The sequence below is a fragment of the Aquarana catesbeiana genome, linkage group LG01, assembly GCF_042186555.1.
Source record: "Aquarana catesbeiana isolate 2022-GZ linkage group LG01, ASM4218655v1, whole genome shotgun sequence".
Classification (NCBI taxonomy): Eukaryota; Metazoa; Chordata; class Amphibia; order Anura; family Ranidae; genus Aquarana; species Aquarana catesbeiana.
The window spans coordinates 315,871,908-315,895,971 of record NC_133324.1 but is presented as its reverse complement, the minus strand read 5'-3'; positions in this window follow the sequence as shown (position 1 = coordinate 315,895,971).

Below are 24,064 nucleotides of genomic sequence, written 5' to 3'. Positions count from 1 at the left end.
CACTGCCCTTTCCAGATGAGTTGAAAATAACTCATCAGGGGAAAAAAAAGTAAGAAAATGAATGTAGCCACCATATCTAACAACTGGTAAACTGCAATATATAACATTTTTGTTTTTGGGTTTTAATATCGCTTTAGGTGTTAGGGTTAGATTGAGGTTTCAGGATTATGTTAGGAGTGAATTAATATACTTACGCAGTTACTCACTTTTTTTTTTTGGATGTGGATGTGACAATTAGGAGTGGATATCAGTATACAGTAATAGAATCAGTGCTAGAAATTCATATATCGTTTAGGGATGAGCCGAACACCCCCCGGTTCGGTTTGCACAAGAACATACTGAACAGGCAAAAAATTCGGAAGAACACACGAACACCATTAAAGTCTATGGGACACGAACATGAAAAATCAAAAGTGCTCATTTTTAAGGCTTATATACAAGTTTTTGTCATAAAAAGTGTTTGGGGACCCGAGTCCTGCCTCAGGGGACATGTATCAATGCAAAATTTTTTTGAAAAAACTTCAGTTTTTCGGGAGCAGTGATTTTTTTTAATGCTTAAAGTGAGACAATAAAAATGAAATATTCCTTTAAATATCGTGCCTGGGGGGTGTCTATAGTATGCCTGCAAAGTGGCGCATTTTTCCCGTGTTTAGAACAGTACCACAGAAAAATGACATTTCTAAAGGAAAAATTGTCATTTAAAACTGATCGCGACTGTAATGAATTGTCGGGTCTCGGCAATATAGATAAAACTCATTGTAAAAAAAGAGCATAGGTTTTCCCCAGTCCTTTGGGTCTGATATGAATATTAGGGGGAACCCCAAACCAAAATTTTAAAACAAAATTGCGTGGGGGTCCCCCTAAATTCCATACCAGGCCCTTCAGGTCTGATATGGAAATTAAGGGGAGCCCTGCGCTAAATTAAAAAAAATGGCGTACGGGTCCCCCCCAAAATCCATACCAGACTGTCTGGTATAGATTTTAAGGGGAACCCTGCACCAAAATTTTCAAAAAAATGGCGTAGGGGTCCCCCACAAAATCCATACCAGACCCTTATCCGAGCACGCAACCTGGCAGGCCGCAGGAAAAGAGGGGGGATGAGAGGGCGCCCCCCCCTCTTAAACTGTACCAGGCCACATGCCCTCAACTCGAGGAGGGTGCTTTGAGGTCTGACCACAAAGTACCTTGTCCCCATGTTGATAGGGATAAGGACCTCATCCCCACAACTCTTGCCTGATGGTTGTAGGGGTATGCGGGCGGGGGGCTTATCGGAATCTGGAAGCCCCCTTTAACAAGGGGATCCCCAGATCCTGGCCTCCTCCCCTATGTGAATTGGTGATGGGGTAAATTGTACCCCTACCATTTCACAAAAAAAATGTCAAAAATGGTAAAAAAAAGACAAGACACAGCTTGGAACAAGTCCTTTATTTAAAAATAAAAAAATAAAAATGTCCCGTGATATAAATCCTTGATAAAGTCACATGACTTGTGACGCAACGCGTCGGGAGGAGCCAGTGACGTCATCCGATATGCCTGTTCGTTAGACACGGCAAACGGTGAGAGGAGTGAGATCGCGGTGAGCGACTGATTGGTTCATGTTACTTTGTATCCCATGTGAGTGTAAACACTTATGCTTAACAAAGAGAGTACCATAGAGGCTGTGTTCATTGCGCAATGATATTCTTCTTTTTGGTTACATGAATGCAATACATGATGGGAGGAATATAAAAACAACCAGCCGGGTGCATCAGAAGTGCAGGGGAGAGACTTACGTTGCAGACAGCTGTCTATTGAAGCAATAAGCAACAGTGAACTGTGGTGGGTTTTTTTCCCTGTGCTAACCTACAACTTCTTTTGTACCTTTGTATACATCCTTCCAGGGATTTATATATATATATATATATATATATATATATATATATATATATTTTTTTTTTTTTTTTTTTTTTTTTTCCTTTGCCCTTACTTTTCAGATTATATCTTATGCAGGTTGATATTTATGGTATAAATATCTGCCTTAGGCACATGGTTTTGTATTTCTAATTAGGAAATTCACCAAGTATTATTTTATGGTATTTTATGGTATGGTTATTTGCAGCAATATTCAATATTTTTCACCTAAATAGGAAGTAAATTTTTAGCGCACTATTCATTGGTAGATTTATTCATTATTTTAGTGATATCAGAACACTTTTCACATGGGTGCAGCTTGATTATTTGGTTATTTTCTATTTTTTCATTTCATATTTTTTCATACATACTATTTTTTTCACATTTTTTCAGATATATTTCACATATCAGCGCTTTAGTACACCATTTACATATATCACGCCACTCAATGGACCGAAAAAAAAAAAAAAAGTTGCAACTGTTCCGCCACCATGGGAAGCTCCCGCCGACTGACTCTTCATCTCTGTGACAGCTCTTATATAGCTGAAGGCGGGGCCACACGGTGACGTAAACAGGTGACCCCGTCCCCTCTGATGCCATGGTGTCAGAGGGGGCGGGGTCACCCGTTTATGCCACTTTACAGCCATACTATAGACACCCCCCCAGGCATGATATTTAAATTAATATTTAATTTTTATTGGTTCACTTTAAGCATTAAAAAAATCACTGCTCCCGAAAAAACGCCCGTTTAAAAAAAAAAAAATTGCATTGATACATGTCCCCTGGGCCAGGACCCAGGTCCCCAAATACCCGTTTATGTTAGTGTCTCATAGACTTTAACGGTGTTCCGCAGCTTTCGAATTTGCCGCGAACAATATTGTTTGCTGTTCGGCGAACAGGCGAACACCCGATGTTCGAGTCGAACTTACGTTCGTCTCGAACATCGGGCTCATCCCTAATATCGATGACAGGCTATTCTTACCTGTACAAACTCAAAATGTGGGTAGCTAAAAAGTGTATGCTAAAATGTTGGTGCCAAAATAACTACAGTATGTTGAATTTAAAAAGCCAAAAATACTAGTTCAAATTGGTAGCTGAATGATGCTCATGGAAACACAGTAGGAATATCAGTACTACCATACACTGTTTACACCAATATGCTTGCTTCTTTCTGATAAGTGAATACAATAACCTTGTAGTATTTCCAGTGATCTGCTTTGCATTTAACATTCTTCCGCAAACGTAATTCACGCAGTACAAGTAGCATGGCAGAAAGAAATTGCACTCAGGGGAGTCATTGGCTTGACATAAATCAAAAGACATGTGTTGTTCCGGCCAGGGAGACAGTCTCATTTAATCATGGGTTTAATTGTGCTTAGACTATATATTAAAGGGTGTTCTAGCGTTTGCCAAACTGACCTAATATAAATAAGTTTGAAGTGTTTCCAGCAGTAAATATTATTTTGATATATTTTATTATAATAGATTGTGCAAACAATGGAGTTTGACTATATCATTTTAAATAGCTAGTAGTGGTTGGTTATATTCAACTGGACTTGTTCTGTAAAGCATGCTGGGAGCTGAAGAAGTTGCTTGGAGAAGCTTTAAACCATCATCAACATTACAGAACAGGTCAAGTTTAATGGGACTAACTACTGCTAGATATACCATAACCTAACAAAGGACAGAAAACATTTTGGATATTGCTTACTTTTTGGCGAAGTGTAAAGCCAACCTCTAGGCTGGTATGAACACAAATTTAAAATTACTTTTTATTCAATTATATATCATTGATTGTATTTTTGAATGCAAGTAGTGTTAAGTACCTGAATTTGAGCTAATACATATGAGTCTCTGCAGCAGAACTCAGACTGCTAAACGCAAAAGCAGCACAAAGAGCCCATCAGTTGTGCTGTAGTATCTATGTGTTTACAAGGAACATGCTGATAGAAAGAGAGAGCGGAGTGATGATAAGATGAGATGATTGTCATGCTGCTTTTCCTTTACTGCTCAGTCATATGCTGGCGGAACGATAGGAACTGTTATGCCCTGTACACACGATCGGACATTGATCGGACATTCCGACAACAAAATCCATCGTTTTTTTCTGACGGATGTTGGCTCAAATTTGTCTTGCATACACACGGTCACACAAAGTTGTCGGAAAATCCGATCATTTCGAACGCAGTGACGTAAAACACGTACGTCGGGACTATGAACGGGGCAATAGCCAATAGCTTTCGTCTTTTAATTTATTCTGAGCATGCGTGGCACTTTGTCCGTCGGATTTGTCTACACACGATCGGAATTTAAAGGATCGGATTTTGTTGTCGGAAAATTTTATAGCATGCTCTCAAACTTTGTGTGTCAGAAATTCCGATGGAAAAAGTCCGATGGAGCCTACACACGGTCGAAATTTACGACAACAAGCTCCGATCGCACATATTCCGTCGGAAAGTCCGACCGTGTGTACAGGGCATTAGTGTTACTTAAAGTGAAACGCCATTCTGTTTACTCAATATTGACTATATTTAACCACTTTAATACAGGGCACTTATACCCCTTTCCTGCCCAGACCAATTTTCAGCTTTCAGCACTCTCACTTTGAATGCCAATTACTCAGTCATGCAAGATTGTACCCAAACAAAAGTTTTAGCATTTTTTTCATAGAAATAGAGCTTTCTTTTGGTGGTATTTAATCACTGCTAGGTTTTTTATTTTTTGCGATATAAGTAAAAAAAAAGCAAAGATTTTGAAAAAAAAAATTTTTTTTTTAGTTACTATTATAAAATTTTGCAAATAAGTAATTTTTGTTCATAAATTTGGGCCAAAATTTATACTACTACATATCTTTGGTAAAACTAACCAAAATTAGTGGCTATTATTTAGTCATTGTGAAAGTTATAGAGTCTACAAGCTGTGGTGCAAATCACTGAAAATTGATCACATCTGATCACACCTGATGCACTGATGGCCTATCTCATTTCTTGAGGCTCTGAAATGTCAGGAAAGTACAAATACCCCCAAATGACCCCTTTTTGAAAAATAGACAGTCCAAGGTATTTAGTAAGAAGCATGGTGAGTTTTTTGAAGTTGTCATTTTTTCGCACAATTTTTGGGAAAATGAAGAAATTATTTATTTATTTATTACACAAAATTGTCATAATAACAAGTTATTTCTCACACAGGATGTATAGTTATTCCTGCGCTGCCATGAAAGGAGGGGGAAACTCAAGGTGGAACTGCTGCAGGCACCGAATATGGGTCAAGCCAAACCCATAGAGCAATGAAATAACAGTGGGGGTTGGTGCTGCGCTATTCCCAGTAAAGTACAGAAAATATATTGCTAAAGGTAGCAGTACACATAGGTAGTGTCCACATGCACAGAAGCAACCAACACTACAAGGATATATAAATATTATTAAAAAACTTTCTGTAAAACAATACGTGCAATGTGACACAATACTGATGACAAGGTGCAGCGTGCAAAGGTAAGTTGATAGTGCCACTAAAATAGATGTGGTAAATATCCGACTACAGATAGGTGTAATATATATACATACACAGCAAAAATACAATTAAATAGACTGTGCAAATTAGCAAGACAATATATATAAAAAATATTATATATATATATATATATATATATAGAAGATTCTCAATAGACACTTTTCCTGTGCAGAGTGCAAAGGGTCTGTGCAGAATGCAAGTCAGTGTGCAAACCACGCATACAGCAAAAATGTGTATCAACTGCAAAGATTAGTCCAAAGAAATCAAAGATGTGCAAAATAATTCCAAAATTCCACTATGTTGCACATTTGAATGATCTTTCACGGAAAGAAGATATAATCCCATTGGACTATATTCTCAGCTATTTTGCACATTTTGGAATTATTTTGCACATCTTTGATTTATTTGGACTTCTATAATCTTTGCAGTTGATACACCTTTTTGCTGTATGCGTGGTTTGCACACTGACTTGCATTCTGCACAGACCCTTTGCACTCTGCACCAGAAAATTGTCTATTGAGAATCTTTTATATATATATATATATATATATATTTAATAATTTATATATATTGTTTTGCTAATTTGCACAGTCTTATTTAATTTTATTTTTGCTGTGTATGTATATATTACACCTATCCGTAGTCAGATACTTGCCACATCTATTTTAGTGGCATTATCAACTTATCTTTGCACGCTGCACCTTGTCATCAGTATTGTGTCACATTGCACATATTGTTTTACAGAAAGTTTTTTAATAATATTTACTGTATTTATTGGCGTATAACACTCACTTTTTCACCATGAAAATCAGGTGCAAATAGTGGGTGTGTGTTATACGCCAATACTTCAATTTTAGCTGCCTGGGAGGGGACAGGGAGGGGGGGCAGGACAAGCACCATCAGATTACATACAGTGAGAATCTCCTGTTTACTTGGCGGCCTCTGTAATAGGAAGTCCTGTCTCCTGGGCCGCCATTGGACCACTGTTCTGTCTATCATAGGAGATTCTCACTGTATGTAATCTGTCGGCGCTCGTCCCGCCCCTCTCCCTGTCCCCTCTGGGCTGCAGATGGGCATCAATCAGGCTGCACTGATGGCAATGGTGAGGCTGCATTGATGTGGACTGATGAGGCTGCATTGATGGCACTTGTGAGGCTGCAGATGGGCATTGATCAGGCTGCATTGATGGAAATGGTGAGGCTGCAGATGGGCACTGACCCTTATTTTGCTTCAAAGTTCCTTATTTAAAATTTAAGATTTTTTTCCTGAAACTTCCCTCTTAAAATGAATGTGCGTGTTATACGCCTGTGCGTGTTATACGCCGAAAAATACGGTATATATCCTTGTAGTATTGGTTGCTTCTGTGCATGTGGATACTACCTATGTGTACTGCTACCTTTAGCAATATATTTTCTGTACTTTACTCAGAATAGTGCAGCACCAACCCCCCACTGTTATTTCTCACACAGCATATGCAAACTTCCAATTACACCCCAAAACACATTCTGCTACTCCTCCTGAGTATGGCGATACCACATGTGTGAGACTTTTTCACAGCCTGGTCACATAGAGAGGCCCAACATGCAGGGAGCTCTGTCAGGCATTCTAGGAACATAAATTACACATATAATTTCCTGACCTATCACACTTTTGAAGGCTGCAGATAGGTACTCGGGTACTCTGATGGGCTGGAGACAGGTACTCGGGTGATCTGATGGGCTGCAGATAGGTACTCAGGTGCTCTGATGGGCTGGAGACAGGTACTCAGGTGATCTGATGGGCTGCAGATAGGTACTTGGGTCCTCTATTGGGCTGGAGACAGGTACTTGGGTACTCTGATGCGCTGCAGATAGGTATTCTGGGCTTGAGACAGGTACTTGGGTACTCTGATGGTCTGCAGATAGGTACTAGGGTATTTTAGGCTGGAGATAGATACTTGGGTACTCTGGGCTGGAGACAGGTACTAGGGTACTCTGATGAGCTGGAGACAGGAAAATTTTCGTGTATGTTTGATCGAATAATATCGGCTGAATGGTCATGATCGGCTGTCGAAAGTAGTGTACACACGATCCGAATATCGTACGATCCTTCCTCGGACAACTGTTTTTGTACGATATTCGGATCGTGTGTACGGGCCATAAGGCTTGGATGACGATAGCGAAATGCTCATTCAATACTAACACTCTTGAGGCTACATATAAAGTGCTCCTGCAGTGGTACTGGGTCCCGGCAAGGCTTGTCCAAACTTACCCTGGTAGCAGTGACAGATGTTTTCGAAAATGGGGGTGTCTTACATATATGGTGGTCATGCCCACGTCTAATCGGCTTTTGGTCCAGGGTTTTTGGCCTATTGCAATCCTTATTTCATGTAACAATATGTAAAGACGCTTGACTAGCTCTTTTACATTGCCCTATACCGGGTTTTTTTGCGCACCAGCGGAAATTGGCCTCATACTTTTCTATATCCGCCAAGCGATCTATAAGCCAGGCCTGGAAGTCTCCGTCTGTTGCTTTCCAGGTAGTGAAAACTAGGATGACTGCCCTGATGGTGGACGAGCAGATGTCCAGTATTTTGAAGGATTCCCATGCAAAATTCTTGAAAGTCTTGGACCCTTGGATAACTTACTCCTGCCCGTCCCTGCCCCCGATTAACTATGGTTGACTTTAAACTTCGCTTGTGCCTCTTGCTCTCTCACTTTTTCTTCTTTCTCCTTTTTCTTCCACCTCTGTCTTTTTCTTTTCTCTTCATTTCTGATATGAAGGCTATTAGACGAAGACTGATTTCCCTTAGGGGGCAATACAGAATAGCTTGTGATGCTTACCTTACTTCCACCCTAGCCCTTTTGGGTCCTGGTTACAGTTTACAGTTATGTTAATCATTCTGTGTACATATGCTATTTTTTGTATGTGCCTGTTCAATATTGCCCCTGCATGGGCAAACCATGGATTGTCATACTCTCCTAAAACTTAATAAAAATATTGAAACAGAAATAATTGAATAAAAAATCATTCAGCATCCCTGATCACCACCACACCAGTCATATGATGGCACTGTACTGCTCTGGTGATGCCAAAATGTATTTAATTTCTTCATTTTCCAAAAAATTGGGACAAAATAATTATAGCTTCAAAAAACTCCCAATGCCTGTCCTCTTTCCAAAAAGGGGAAATTTAGTGGGTATATGTTCTTATACTGTCCTGGCATTTTAAGGTCCTCAAGAAATGAGATCGGCGTCAGTACATCAGGATTGATCAAATCACTTCAAATATACAGTATACCATGGTTTGTAGACGCTAAACTTTCACACAAACCAACTATTATACACCTATTGGGATCTTTTTTACCAAAGATATGTAGCAGAATACATTTTGCCCTAAATTTAAGAAGAAATTTGGTTTTATTTGATATGTTTTATAACAGAAAGTAGAAATTATTGTTTTGTTTTCAAAATTTTCGGTCTTTTTTCATTTATTTAAAAAAAAAAAAGCCCAGTGGTGATCAAATACCACCAATAGAAAGCTCTATTTGTGTGAAAAAAAAATTGTCAGTTAAAATAGCACAATGCTGAATAGGAAAAAATGCTCTAGTCATGAAGGGGGTAAAACCCTTCAGAGGTCAAGTGGTTAAAAACTCTCTTACCATTGTTTTCAAGCTTCCTTTTTTGGTCCTGTGTCCTATCCTCTACTGCTACTAGTGTAGAGCGAGCAGTGCTGTTGTTTCTGGTCACATGCATTGCTCTGTGTGTACTAAAATACTCATAGAGCTGGATGCTTCTGGACGTAGATGTGTAGACTATCTCGGGTGAGCAGGAAAGGGTGGCTATGTTCACATAAGGGGGCATGGAGAATGACCATAACAACCCTAAAAAGCTTGAATTTGGGATATGAAACAAAAGAGAAGGTACATTCTAGCTATATTTAAACATAATGCATTTATTTTATTTAGAAAATGTGAGTTTAGTGTTACTTTATGTGGCTTGCCTGGAGTTCAGCTTTGAAGAGCAACTCCAGACAAGTGAAAACATTCAGTGAGTTTCTAATACTATCCAGTAAGCACAGTGCTAAAGTCATTGGGTTCACACAATTTATCTTATAAGATTTCTGTGAAATCCTCTGCAGAATAAGCACATGCAGCTCCATAGAGGGTGCCGCAGGGGTTCACATACTGGATAGTGTGCTGTGTAAGGTCCTCTCTCTGGTCCCTGCTTCACCAATCACATTCAAAGTTCCAACACAGGCTTGGCTCTGATTGGTAACTGTAAGAACTACTTAGTTCTGGCTTTTGTTTATTTCAGTCTTTCTATGTGGGTAACTTGGTAGGTGTTTTAGCATCACTAGCCTGCAGGGGCGGACTGACCATTCGGGCACTTGGGCACTGGCCGGGGACCAGATGAGTTGTCAGTCCACCCCTGCTAGCATGTATGTTCCAGAAGCACTAGATTACAGATAAAACAGAGTAGGGAGGAGTGGGGCACGATGACAATGTCGGGACAAAAATGTGAGCTATGCATAATAAGATATCATTTTTAAATTACACTAAAGTGTACATTTAATTTTCTATCCATGTTATTATACAGAAATAATTCCATCAAACGGTATTTTTGTATTTACAGAAACCAGAAAAACACATTTAGTTAGCACTTACTTAAATAGAAGTAAATCAATTCTCTGTTACTTTCAGCTCTTTACAGTTCAGTACAATAACGACTCGAGGTTTGGCTGTTTGTACAGATACAGTGGGAGATAAAGAAATATGCAACTTTAATCTACTCTAATCTAAACTCTTTAAATGTGTGCGATTGTATGCATATTTTCATAGGTTAACATTAAGCTATCTTTTCTAAATCTCCAGCTGGTGAAATGTTAAAAGGCTATGAGATACTTTCCTAAAGAAACTATCAAAGTGGCATTTTGCGAAGGACAATTACCTCACCAGTGTCTGGTAAATTAAAGGGAATCTATGCGTCATTTCTTTGTTTGGTGGCACTTTAACCACTTCCATACAGGGCATTTTCACCCCCTTCCTGCCCAAGCCAATTTTCAGCTTTCAGCGCTGTCACACTTTGAATAACAATTGCGCGGTCATACAACACTGTACCCAAATGAAATTTTTATAATTTTTTCCTCACTAATAGAGCTTTCTTTTGGTGGTATTTGATCACCCCTGTGGTTTTTATTTCTTGCGCTATAAACAAAACAAGAGTGACAAGTTTAAAAAAAACACTATATTTTTTACTTTTTGCTATAATAAATATCCAATTTTTTTTTTTAAACAAATTTTTTGCTCAGTTTAGGCCAATACATATTCTTCTACATATTTTTGCTAAAAAAATATCGCAATAAGCATATATTTATTGGTTTGCGCAAAAGTTATAGAGTCTACAAAATAGAGGATAGATTTATATTTTTTTTTTACTAGTAATGGCGGCGATCTGCAATTTTTATCATGACTGCGATATTGCGGCGGACACGTCGGACAATTTTGATACATTTTTGGGACCATTCACATTTATACAGTGATCCGTGCTATAAAAATGCATTGATTACTGTATAAATGTGACTGGCAATGAAGGGGTTAACCAGGAGGGGGAGCTGTAGGGTTAAATGTGTTCCTAAGGAGTGATTCTAACTTTGGGGGGAGGGGATTCACAAGGGGAGGAGACCGATCGGTGTTCCTCTGTACAAGAAACACATCATCGGTCTCCTCCCATCTGACAGGACGTGGATCTGTGTGTTTACACACACAGATCCACGGTCCTGCTCGGTTACCGGGCAATCGCGGGTGCCCGGGGGACATAACAGCTGCACCGTCCCACCGTCATATGACGGTGGGCGGGCAGCAAGTGGTTAAAGTAGAACTTTATGCTGAGAAATTAAAATGGGTGAACAGGCAGGATAATTAATGCTACTTACCTGCCTGCCTGCCCCTGTACAGTGAGCTGTGCACGTGCAGCTCACTGCAAAAATTCAGCAATGGTGGAACCAGCTGCTGAAGATGTCAGTGGCTGGTGGGAAGTTCCAGGACGGCTCATCACTGAATTAAAGGTGAGTATAGTTCCGCTTTAAAGAAGTTGTAAAGTCATAAGGTTTTTTATCTTAATGCATGCTGACACAGTAGCGGCGCCATTGGCTCCCACTGCTGTCAATCAAAGTCAGTCAGTCAATCAGGAGAGAGAGGGGGTGGAGCCGGGCCACAGCTCGGTGTCTGAATGGCTCGGGTGGCCCCATAGCAAGCTGCTTGCTGTGGGGGCACTCAACAGGAGGGAGGGGCCAAGAGAGCTGAAGAAGGACCCGAGAAGAGGAGGATCTGGGCTGCTCTGTGCAAATCCACTGCAATAAAGCAGATAAGTATAACATGTTTATTATTTAAAAAAAAAAAAAACAAGACTTTACAATCACTTTAAGCTCTTTCTCATATGACAATCTTTACCTGCTGTTGAAAAAGTATTTTGTTTACTGAGATCAGTAGCTCAAGGTAATATTTACCCAATGATGTTAATGACTTATCAAAGTGACTCTTTCCTTTTAAGATGCCTCAGCCCTCATTTTTAAGCCACATTCACATCTGCATTTTTTGACCGACTGCATCCAGGGTCAATCACTCGAAGGTAATTGCTGCTTTCAATGGGGCTGCCCCCCGCCGCTAATTACCAGGACCACCCTCCATCACCCCCATCTGATTTTCCCGCATCTACATGCTGTTGGCCAAACACAGGTGTGAATGTACCCGTAATGAGAACTGTTCTGCCAGTTGGGAGACCATCACTGATGTGCTTCCACCTTAGCTAAACTACAGTACTCTGGAAATCCTTTGTAATGTATTGAGGATGTGTTTACACCTTCATGCATGTTAATGCTTGCACGTTACCGCATGCATTTTAGAACATTGTGTTAACAGAAGAAATAACATACTTGCAGTATTTCTGGCAATGCAACACAATACAACACACAGAACATTTACAGCTGTGTATTGTGGTGTGCTAAAAATGCCGGTGTGTTTCTTACTGTATATGCATGTTAAGATACCATTTAAAATGAATTGCAATGTACATTAACAGTGTGTTGATATGCATTGTGGTATTGCATGTTAAATCACAGGTTTTAGTGCATGTTACAACAAATTGATGTATATACAATGTAATGGAACATCCCCCTCGCTCCGCTTGAGTGCTTCCATCAGTATACCACTTCCTCCCAGTCTGGATATAAATATCAGATATTTCAACTGCTCATAAACACAAAACAAGACGAGACTTGCTTAGCTGCTAACATGGACTTATTTTATTAGAACCAAAATTACAAGTCTTTATATACCGTTAAAGAGGAGGTTCCCCCCTCCTGCTCATAATACTCTAACAATACAACTGTAACCTAATTAACCTAATTAACATGAGCTAGTTTACTAAATCATTTACCCAGACTAGGTGACTCAAAGACGTGACCTTTGAGGGTAAGATTTTACGTCTCCTAGCTCACTGACTATTCAATACACATTACCATAAACATCAACACAGGGTTAATTAGCACGAAACACAATGGGTGGAATACTCTTAGAAGCTTTGGTAAGCCAGATTAGACTCATTTACATTATAGAGGATAACAGGCAGGTGGCTAGAGTTGATATTAGCATCTCATCACAGTATGTGTCCCAACAATATGAATCAGTCACTATTTCTAATATGGCAAATACAGGGTGCCCAGAGTCTGTGTGTCTTGGGGGGGACAAGGACCCGAATCCAAAGTAACACCTCCTCCAGGGTCCCCAGGCATACAGCTCACAAAGAGCACCGTTCCCCCAAATGCCAGGGCCTATAATCGGTGAGCAAGAGGCTGGCATTCAGTCCCCTCCAAAAGCCTTTGTCCCGCATTAATTGCAATGTACATTAACAGTGTGTTGATATGCATTGTGGTATTGGATGTTAAATCACAGGTTTTAGTGCATGTTACAATAAATTTATGTATATACAATGTCAATTTGTAAAAGAATAATTCGATATATACACAGTAAAAAAAAAAACAGATAGAAAACAGATTAAAATGTATACTTAAAGTAAAAAAAAAAAAATGATATTTTTCCTTAACCACTTGACAACTGGGCACTTAAACCCCCTTCCTAACCAGACCAATTTTCAGCTTTTGGTGCTCTCACATTTTGAATGACAATTACTCAGCCATGCAACACTGTATCTATATGAAATTTTTGTCCTTTTTTTCACACAAATGGAGCTTTCTTTTGGTGGTATTTAATCACCGCTGGGTTCTTTATTTTTTGCGCCGTAAAAGAAAAAAGACCGAAAAATCTGTAAAAAAATGCATTTTTCTTCATTTCTGTTATAATATTTTGCAAATTAGTAATTTTTCTTCATATATTTTGGCCAAAATTTATACCGCTACATATCTTTGGTAAAATTAACCCAAATCGGTGGATATTATTTGGTCTTTGTGAAAGTTATAGAGTCCAAAAGCTATGGTGCGAATATCTGAAAATTGATCACACCTGAAGTACTGACGGCCTATCTAATTTCTTGAGACCCTAACATTCCAGAAAAGTATAAATACCCCCCAAATGATACCTTTTTGGAAAGAAGACATTCCAAGGTATTTAGAAAGATGCATGGTGAGATTTTTGAAGTTGTCATTTTTTCCCACAATTCTTTGCAAAATCAAGGTTTTTTTTTTACTTTTTTTTTTTCCCACAAAATTGTCATATTAGCAGGTTATTTCTCACACACCACATATGCATACCACAAATTACACCCCAAAACACATTCTGCTATTACTCCCGAGTACGGCGATACCACATGTGTGAGACTTTTACACAGCGTGGCCACATACAGAGGCCCAACATGCAGGGGAGCACCTTCAGGCGTTCTGTAGCTCCCAGGCCAATTCTGACATTTCTCTCCTACATGTAAAAATCATCATTTATTTGCTAGAAAATTACATAGAACCCCAAAACATTATATATGTTTTTTTAGCAAAGACCCTAGAGAATACAATGGCGATCGTTGCAACTTTTTATCTCGCACGGTATTTGCGCAGCAATTTTTTTAACGCGTTTTTTTTGGGAAAAAAAATGTTTTGTGCTTTACAAAAACCAAAACAGTAAAGTTAGCCTAATGTTTTTGCATAATGTGAAAGATGAAGTTATACTGAGTAAATAGATACCCAACATGTCACCTTTCAAAATTGCACGCGCTTGTGGAATGGCGCCAAACTTTGCTACTCAAAAATCCCCATAGGCGACGCTTTAAAATTTTTTACTGGTTACATGTTTTGAGTTACAGAGGAGGTCTAGGGCCGAAATTATTACTCTCGCTCTACCGATCGCAGCGATACCTCACATGTGTGGTTTGAACACGGTTTTCATATGTGGGCGGGACTTACGTATGCGTTCGCTTCTGCATGCGAGTACGCAGGGACAGGGGCGCTTTAAAAATTTTTTATTTTTTTTTATTGTTCATTTTACTTTATTTATTTTAGTTTGATGCTTTTTTCCAAAAAAAAAAATTTTTGACCACTTTTATTCCTATTACAAGGAATATAAACATCCTTGTAATAGGAATATGGCATGACAGGTCCTCTTTACAGTGAGATATGGGGTCAATAAGACCCCACATCTCACCTCTAGGCTGGGAAGCCTGAAATAAAAAAAAAAAAAAAAACGATCCTGGCTTCGATCGTAGCGGTGAGTCGGTAGAAGCGCGGGAGGGGGGGACATCCCCTCTCGCCTCCCGTAAGAACGATCAAGCAGTGGAACAGCTGCTATGATCATTCTCATGGTGTAGGGAATCGCCGGCTGAAAAAGCCGATATCTGAATGATGCCTGTAGCTGCAACCATCATTCAGATATCTCCGCACAAAGTCAAGGACGTTGTATGACAGCCGGTGGGCGGGAAGTGGTTAAAACGCATTTTTTTTTTTAACACAAAGTTGTCCATTTATACAATATTTCTACCACATAACATGTACATACCAAAAATGACACCCCAAAATAGATTCCCCTGCTCCTCCTGAGTACGGCGATACCACATGTGTGAGACTTCCACAGCCTGGCCACATACAGAGGGCGAGTACAGCTGAGCATGGCTCGGTATGGCGGGGTATTGCGGAGTATGGCGGGGTATGGCGGGGTATTGCGGAGTATGGCGGGGTATTGCGGAGTATGGCGGGGTATTGCAGAGCATGGCAGAGTATGGCGGAGTATGGCGGAGTATGGCGGGGTATTGCGGAGTATGGTGGGGTATTGCAGGGTATTGCAGGGTATGGCAGAGTATGGCAGAGTATGGCGGGGTATGGCGGGGTATTGCGGAGTATGGCGGGGTATTGCGGAGTATGGCGGGGTATGGCGGGGCATGGCAGAGTATGGCGGGGGCATGGCAGAGTATGGCGGGGGCATGTCAGGGTATGGCGGGGGCATTGCAGAGTATGGCGGGGGCATTGCAGAGTATTGCGGGGGAATTGCAGAGTATTGCACAGCATTGCAGAGTATTGTGGGGGCATTGCAGAGTATTGCACAGCATTGCAGAGTATTGTGGGGGTATTGCAGAGTATTGTGGGGGTATTGCAGAGTATTGCACAGCATTGCAGAGTATTGTGGGGGTGTTGCAGAGTATTGTGGGGGTGTTGCAGAGTATTGCACAGCATTGCAGAGTATTGTGGGGGTATTGCAGAGTATTGCACAGCATTGCAGAGTATTGTGGGGGTGTTGCAGAGTATTGCACAGCATTGCAGAGTATTGTGGGGGTGTTGCAGAGTATTGCACAGCATTGCAGAGTATTGTGGGGGTATTGCAGAGTATTGTGGGGGTGTTGCAGAGTATTGCTCAGCATTGCAGTGTAGTGGGGATGGCTGAGCATGGATGGATGGATGCCTGGATGTCTCTGTGCAGCGCTGTGGGCACTACACATACAGCCCACAGCGCTGCAGACATCCATCCATCCCCCTCCCCGCTCACTGTGTACCGATCGGTACACAGGCAGGGAGGAGAGGGGGAGGAGAGGAACCGGCGTCATCAGATGACGCCGGTCTGTTTACATGTGATGGCGCCGTCATTTGACGGCGCCATCACATGGTAAACGGCCGCGATCAGCGGCCATTTACCGGGATCCGTGATGCGCCGGGTCCTCCGGACCCGGCGGTCACGGATGTGTTCGGGTGCGCGCCCCAGGGGGCGCGCGAGAGGGGAATTCTGGGAGGACGTCATAGTACGTCCACCCAGAGTTATCCAACCGCCCTGCAGCCGTCATTCGGCTATGGGCCGGTTGGTAAGTGGTTAAGGCCCCTTTCACACTTATACGACTTGTCCCACGATTATGTACTGCAAAATCGTATGACAAGTCATTCTCCATGATTTTCAATGACTACCATTCATATTGGCACGACTTTAAGTCGTGCCGACTTCAAAGTAGTCCCTGCACTACTTTGGTCCAATTTCCATGGGAGTTGATGTCCATAGACCTCAATGTTAAACCCTCAAGTAGCATGCAAATCGTACCTGAATAATATAGACACAATTTCAGCACTACTTTGTAAGCACAAGCTGAGAATGGTTAATGCCAAAGTTGTGGCAAAGTAGTACAAAGTAGTACTGCTCCCAAATCGCGGCAAATCGTGGTAAAATTGTGGCAAAATAGCGGCCGCAAAGTTGCGGTAAAATGGCATGACTTTGAAGTCGTATAAGTGTGAAAGGGGCCTTAATTGGCACTAATATAAGTGAGTGTGGTAGGGATTGACTGATGGGACTCTTTTTATGAACGTTTTATTTATATACATATATATATATATATATATATATACAATGAGTAGCAGCGCTAAATAAACTTAAACAACATACACCAGTGATATTGCAATCAGCAGTATAAAAAACAATATGAAACCTCCATGAATGTGGGTAAGTAGTGCTTCAAGGATCAGCAAAAAGGTTTGCAATACAGTCCAAAATAGTGAATTTCATCCTCCACCGCACCACCAGTGATAAACCATAAAAAATGCTCGCTTACCAGATGGCAAGCTATAAACGCTTGCGACCTATACCCGGCCAGGGCCTTTATCCAAATGAGGGGCCACTGGAAGACTCCAGGCAAAACCCTTCTAGATGATCAGCATGGGGACCGCCAAACTCATCAGCCAAAGACCGTGACAGGATGGAATATGGTGGTATTCGGATGTTCCCAGAACAAGAAAGGATCACCATAGCATAATACTGTTATACATCATTTATTCAAATAAAAGAAAGCCACTTACAAAGTTTCGAAGCAATAAAAACAAAACAGCCTGCCGGCTTGTACGGACACCTGTCCCTCGAAGGGTCCACGCGAGACGTCAGCTCCTCCCGACGCGCATTTCGTCACACAATTACGTCGTCTGGGGCACGGGCGACGCACTGACGTGTTGTGTATAAGTAACAACAAAGTAAACCAAGCCTCGATGTGAGTCCGGACTAGGAAATCATCTAGCGTTCCACTTAAGAGCATGGCAAGAGTCCCGATCCGCCATATTGGACACATAAAGTGACCACCTACGGCGGGTCAGACAAATAATACAAACAAAACCCAAAGGTGTTAGAAGCATAGTCACCCATGTAAATTAATTAGCGACTATATGGCACCAGTCATGTTAGACTTCTACACCGAGAGAAGACCATAGGGACTGCTTGGGATTACTAATAAACAGTTTCTTAAAGAATTAAAAGTTAAATATTAAAGAGGACAAAAGAACCAAATTAGACATGACAAAAACATAAGGATACTAGTAAAAGTGGGGAATAATAATAAAAAATAGGGTGTTTACCAAATAATGGGCAAACCACTCCCTAAAAACAATAATACAAAAATATTTAGTAATTGTGCAAAATCCTATCTAGATAGGTCCCTATAAGGTCTATGTGAGTAAACCACATATACCAGATGAGTGGCCACTAACCTCCACCCCCCTACAAAAAAAAAAAAAAAAAAAAAAACATTGAAAAAACTGACACCCCATTAATGCAGTAACAAGGACAAAAATAATTTCCTTTGGCCCACATCGAGTCTGGTTTGTATCACACAAATGGGTCAGATAACAAAGCCTATAAAAAACATACACTAGGATATCCAATTGACTAAAGGGAAGAGTTTACATCTGTACTTCCTGGTGTTTAATTCCTAATCTGTAATTGTACCTTTATTTTTATTCCTTCCTTTTTTATTTTCATTATAATGAATTCTTTACTCCTGTCTGATATTTAGTCAATTGGATATCCTAGTGTATGTTTTTTATAGGCTTTGTTATCTGACCCATTTGTGTGATACAAACCAGACTCGATGTGGGCCAAAGGAAATTATTTTTGTCCTTGTTACTGCATTAATGGGGTGTCAGCTTTTTCAATGATTTTTTTTTTTTTTTTGTAGGGGGGTGGAGGTTAGTGGCCACTCATCTGGTATATGTGGTTTACTCACATAGACCTTATAGGGACCTATCTAGATAGGATTTTGCACAATTACTAAATATTTTTGTATTATTGTTTTTAGGGAGTGGTTTGCCCATTATTTGGTAAACACCCTATTTTTTATTATTATTCCCCACTTTTACTAGTATCCTTATGTTTTTGTCATGTCTAATTTGGTTCTTTTGTCCTCTTTAATATTTTACTTTTAATTCTTTAAGAAACTGTTTATTAGTAATCCCAAGCAGTCCCTATGGTCTTCTCTCGGTGTAGAAGTCTAACATGACTGGTGCCATATAGTCGCTAATTAATTTACATGGGTGACTATGCTTCTAACACCTTTGGGTTTTGTTTGTATTATTTGTCTGACCCGCCGTAGGTGGTCACTTTTCCAGTGTCCAATATGGCGGATCGGGACTCTTGCCATGCTCTTAAGTGGAAAGCTAGATGATTTCCTAGTCCGGACTCACATCGAGGCTTGGTTTACTTTGTTGTTACTTATACACGACACGTCAGTGCGTCGCCCGTGCCCCAGACGACGTCATTGTGTGATGAAACGCACGTCGGGAGGAGCTGATGTGCTGACGTCTCGCGTGGACCGTTCAAGGGACGGGTGTCCGTACAAGCCGGCCGGCTGTTTTGTTTTTATTGCTTCGAAATTTTGTAAGTGGCTTTCTTTTATTTGAATAAATGATGTGTAACAGTATTATGCTATGGTGATCCTTTCTTGTTCTGGGAACATCTGAATACCACCATATTCCATCCTGTCACAGTCTTTGGCTGATGAGTTTGGCGGTCCCCATGCTGATCATCTAGAAGGGTTTTGCCTGGAGTCTTCCTGTGGCCCCTCATTTGGATAAAGGCCCTGGCCGGGTATAGGTCGCAAGCGTTTATAGCTTGCCATCTGGTAAGCGAGCATTTTTTATGGTTTATCACTGGTGGTGCGGTGGAGGACGAAATTCACTATTTTGGACTGTATTGCAAACCTTTTTGCTGATCCTTGAAGCACTACTTACCCACATTCATGGACGTTTCATATTGTTTTTTATACTGCTGATTGCAATATCACTGGTGTATGTTGTTTAAGTTTATTTAGCGCTGCTACTCATTGTTTATTTATGTTTGTGTGTATCTCACTCCTAGCAGCAGCTCTTTAGAATTTCTTTGATTTTTTGTCAACACAATCAATTGGTTTATTTTAATTTAATCACAGTGCGGTATTTCTTGCTTGTGTATATATATATATATATATATATATATATATATATATATATATATATATATATATATAAATAAATTGAAGCCATCTCAAGTCTGACGAGTCTACCAGTTTGAAACTTTATGCCCTATTTTACTTTTGTGTATGTTATTCACGTGAGAACCTCAGAGAACTATGTAAACATGGAAATAATTTCCAGACCACACATAAATAATGCCTGGTTGGAACCAATTAAGGATCCGTCCTAAACTGAGATAATAATTTGACAATGCCAACCCCTGACCTTTTTGTGAATGGCCACTATAGTTCTGAATTGTTCATCACTAATCTTCAACTGATGACATGTCACATTTTCCGTTCACACACATTTTCAGTTAATAAAATACTTTGTTAATGGAATGCTTATAGCACATCACTTGACTGACAGATTCCACTGAAGATCTTTCTGTTTTAACATTCTATTGTCATTGGTCACACAGTCAAGACTGGCAGCAGTGCCATGAAGTATCATGGGGCAAAGAGTTAATTTCCCTGACACACAGGTCAATGGCTCAGTTGTCTGCCTTTTTTTTCACACCTGCCACTTCTGCTTCCCAGAATGCTCATCACCATGCAAGCTTATCTGCCATGCACCGTCAGCTCTTCAAACACCTGGAACATTATACTAAATTATCCACATACACCCAGCCAGACGAAGAGGCTTCTTATAGAGATATTCTTTCATCCTAATCAAGCTGAAACCAATTCGCTTTCACCTGCTCCGGCATCTATAAGCCTCTGAAGGAGAAGAAAATAAACACTAATCACAATTTCATAGGCTTTCTTCAAGCTGCATGTATATTTTTATTAGCATTCGGCTGAACATGTGCGCAGTAATTCAGAGAGTCTTTACAACGCACCACTGGTTTGCACCAACATATCTAAAATTGCATATTTTTACAGAAGATGAAAAACTGGAGTGTGCCCATGTAGCCTAAACCGTTATTAAAATGAAAAAACTAAATGAGAATATTTGTATAAAACAAATGATATATTCTCTATTATAATGGGTCAGAGTATGCTATTATCATTATTATCATCAATAATAATAATAAAAAATGATTATTATTGTAGTTGGTATTTTTAGATATGAATACAATTGAGACTTGTCATTTGCCATTTTGGCAAGTTGGTAGCATCTCCATGGATGCAGTAAAATGTGGGTGATTAGTTTTATATTTTGTTTCATCAATAACCACAAATATAAATTTAAAGTACACATTTTTTGGCCGAATGGGGAAAGAATGTCAGGTAGACATGTGCAAGTCATTTTGTAACTAATCGAAATTCGGCCGAATTTTGCATCTTTCAGACATTCGGATGCATCCGAATGTCTGAATAAAAAAAAACGAATTTCAACTAATATGAAAGAACTTATAGCAAATATAACGAATGAATTTGACATGATTCGGTAATTCATTAAAGATCTAATGAAACAAAAGGTCAACTCAAAGTAAATCTTACAGTCCAATCAGCTGATTAATTTTGTGCTGGAGGTTGGATTACTGGCAAAGTGCATTCCTGAGAAGTGAGTGAGAAGGGTGTTGTATTGTATTTGAGCAGAGGAGAAGAGATATTGTCATTGCGTGTGTTAATAGAATCAATAAACAAACAACTTTCCAAGACAGGAAGTGATAGAAAAATCAGCGAGGGCTTTTTTTTTCAGAAAAATTTGAGAAGGGTTAAGCCTTCTATCTGGTTATTCGTGCTGTCTTCCCAGTGACAACTGTTCCTCTTCCATCTTATTAGGAAGTAAAGTAAAATCTTCCCAGCGGTTTCACACAGCAATAACAACTTGAGAGATGTGATTACTCTTCCAAAAATCAAACTAAAAAGTATATAATGCAGAAACCTTGAAATGTCTGTGTCCCTTATCATAAAGATCATTTGTAGCACACTAACAAATGAAAGCACATTTTGTGAAAGTATATTTAACACATTTAGGAAACTCATATTAAAGTGTTTCTAAACCCAGAACCACGCATTCACTATATCTGGTCTCCCACAGTACACAGAACATGGAAATGCAATTATTTTAATAAATATAAACTGATAAATACCTTTTCTTATCTGCAGTATATAGCAGTCTTATGACTTCTATCAGTATGTGGTTAAAGCTTGTAGGAGAAGGTTTCATTCTACTCTGACTGTCCTATGAGGCTGCATGACCCCTGACCCTCTGTCTGGACAGTGTTGATTGGCCCTCTAACAATCACATGCACCCTCCCAAAAATAAAAAAATAAACTCTACATACTAAACTGAGCATGTGCAGGGTGCCTCCAAGGCTCTGTACTATCAGGAGATGGATTGGGGACAGTGGAAGAAGGGGAGAATCAGAGAAGACGGGCTCAAACAGCCTTTTTACACAATGCAGAGGATTAACTCCTTAGGCTCCACAGTGACTATAACAAGCATGCTGCTGAGGAGGAGTCACTGACACATCTTTCAACTTGTAAGTTGCTGTCTTTTATTGCCCATTAAAATTTGTCCTGCTGCACTTATATGGTGCTGCTCTTTCCTCTACCCTTGTATACAGACTCATTTTACTGTTGTGGGTTTAGTAAAAAAGGAATTTAACATTGATAGTCACTTTCTGAAAATCCCAGCTTCCTGGCTGTCACACTGATCCAGTGGCTTTGATGAATTTTAATTCACTGATTCAGAACAAACATCAAGTAAAGTAAGAACTCAAATTGGGCCAGTGTGCAGAAAGTAATAAAGCTGAAGAGTCAGCATGACAGCAGATATCTCCATTTAAGGCCTCATGTACACTGCTGCTGGCAGGGGAGGGCTGGCAGCCTTAGGCCTGGGGGGCAAGTCCAGTCAAGTGGCCCAAAGAACCGGTGGTGGCAAAGTGATGGATCGGGAAAACAGTCTCTAAGGTTTTTTCATGATCACAAAGGTGGGGGGGGGCAGGGAGGACAATGTGGCCTGTGGGGGACTTGTACTACCATGGCCTCCAGGAACTAAACTGCAAGCAAGTCCCTGTATGAATCCCTCAGAGATGAGGACCTGACCCCCCCTCCGCAACTAGTGACAAACTACAAGTCCCAGCATTAAACCCTGAGATCTAAGGTTCATGCTGAGCCCTGTAGTCCTTCACTAATGGGGGGGGTGACATACCCTCAGCTCTGAGGGGTTCCGGCTCCAATGACACCCATATGTTCTAATTCATTCACTGCTCCCAACCTCACCTCAGGCAGCTTGACCATAGACTCTAATAGGCTTTAAAATAGGGTGGACTCGGAGCACAGAGCATTGCGTTCAGAGCCCACCCAGGTGTGTTAGAAAAGCAAATGAATATTTGCTTTTCTAACACTGAACCACTTCTCTGCCAATCAGGAAGAGCAAGTCTGATACCTGTCACCTGATTGGCTGAAAGGACAGGCGCTCCTATTGGATCTCTAGCAGGAGGAAAAGCATGGAAGAAGCATAGAGAACACAGGAGCCGCTGCATGTTCTACAGCTCCCCGCCGTCACTCGCTGCTTGACCCGCCACCAAGATGGAGTAAGTGGAGTAAGTTAGACAGGGTGGGGTGCTGGCTAAATGCCGACAGGGGGGTAACATTGGCTGCATTTGATGGGCGCAGTGGCTGCATTTGATGGGCGCAGTGGCTGCATTTGATGGGCACAGTGAGGCTGCAATTGATGGGCACAGTGAGGCTGCAATTGATGGGCACAGTGAGGCTGCAATTGATGGGCACAGTGGCTGCAATTGATGAGCAGTGAGGCTGCAATTGATGGGCACATTGGCTGCATTTGATGGGCACAGTGAGGCTGCAATTGATGGGCACAGTGAGGCCGCAATTGATGGGCACAGTGGCTGCATTTGATGGGCACAGTAAGGCTGCAATTGATGGGCACAGTGAGGCTGCAATTGATGGGCACAGTGACTGCATTTGATGGGCACAGTGAGGCTGCAATTGATGGGCACAGTGAGGCTGCAATTGATGGGCACAGTGACTGCATTTAATGGCAG